Source organism: Dromiciops gliroides, chromosome 5 (genome assembly GCF_019393635.1).
Source record: "Dromiciops gliroides isolate mDroGli1 chromosome 5, mDroGli1.pri, whole genome shotgun sequence".
Classification (NCBI taxonomy): Eukaryota; Metazoa; Chordata; class Mammalia; order Microbiotheria; family Microbiotheriidae; genus Dromiciops; species Dromiciops gliroides.
This window is the reverse complement of record NC_057865.1, coordinates 160,094,244-160,095,889: the sequence shown is the minus strand read 5'-3', so window position 1 is coordinate 160,095,889 and position 1,646 is coordinate 160,094,244.

The window sequence follows — 1,646 nt, the reverse complement described above, 5'->3', positions numbered from 1 at the left end:
GACCAAATTTTGAAGCATGTAAGTTTAAATGATAGTCTGGCTTTCTTTATTATTTGTTTTAAAATGTGAACTTTATAAACACTAGGAAATATAAGTTAGAATGAAATATGACAGTATATACAATCTCTACTAAAGGAAACAGAGCTATGTCAAACTGAAACTTCACTTTCCAGCAAAAATACAGACTTAACTGTCTCCAGTGCTCTTCTTATAGTAATGGTGTGTGTGTGTGTGTGTGTGTGTGTGTTTCTAAATCCTTTACAGGCTGAAATCTGTTTAAGTATAATGTGAAATTCTTCAAGTTCATAAGATGTAGAGCCTATAGAATAAAGGAACCTGGTCACCTATTGGATGCTGGACCAGGTAAGCAATTCATTTTGTTTGTTTCTTTCTTTCTTATGGCAGTATGGGCAATCTGTAGATGTTATGTCATAAAATAGAAAAAATGCTATTTCCCCTGGAAGTTTTTCCTGTACTTTCTCAGTCCACAATGAAATTTAACCTTGAATTATATAACTTAGTCTTCACCTGTGATCATTGAAAATAATTCCAACTGCTGTGGAGTATTTTTAATCATTTTTTTCTGCAAACACTTAACACTTAAACACTTATAACACTTAAATGTTGATTCTTACCTATAAGAAATGTCTTTAAAGTATGTCAAATTTCATGTAAGGTTATATTATAAAAGTTTCTGTGGGGCAGATGGCGGGGGGGGGGGGTGACAAACTGCTTACAGAAAAAATGAGCTTTGTTAAGAACAAAATGGAATTTTAGACAAATAGTATTAGATGCTATAACCACAATATGATGTTTTGCATTTTTCCTCCTCCATTTCCCATCTTATTATTGTTCAGTCATTTTCAATAGTGTTCAACTCTTTGTTACCCCATTTGGGGTTTTCAAGGAAGAAATACTGAAGTGGTTTCAATTTTCTTCTTTAGATCATTTTACAGATGAGGAAACTAAGGCAAAGAGGGTTGTTGTCTCACCCAGGACCAAACAGCTAGTAAGTGTCTGACCCCAGATTTGAACTCAGGAAGCTGAGTCTTCCTGACTCCAGTACTGGTATTCTATATCGCTGCCCTATTTCCCTCCTTTGGAATAAGTATATTCACTCTGAAAGAATATGATCCTTCTCAGTGAATTTAAATACTTAGCCTTTCTCAAAATAATCATTTAATAAATATATGCTAATTTTAAAAAATAATTAGAATATTAATTCAACAAACTTTTATTAAGTGTGTAATGTGTGCAATGTCTTTGTTTTACAAAGATTGAACAATGCCACAAGCATTAAGAAGCTTGCATTCTACTAGATGAGATAGGTACTCATGACTAAGGAGAGGGACAGAGACTAGACAGCCATGGAGACAAAGAAAAGATCTAGGTATAGCACTCTAGGAAAATTTGAGAATGGGAATATTTTGTGCTCTTGGAATAGGAAAAACCCTTAAATATGAGGTGATATCTGGTCCAAACCTTCAAGAAAGAGAAAGGTCTTCGAAGTCAAGAATAAGGAAGAAATGAATTGCAGTCCTGGACATATGTAAATTTGTGGAAATTTACTGGAGTATAGATTACCAAAAGAGAGAGAGAGAGAGAGAGAGAGAGAGAGAGAGAGAGAGAGAGAGAGAGGTGAAATA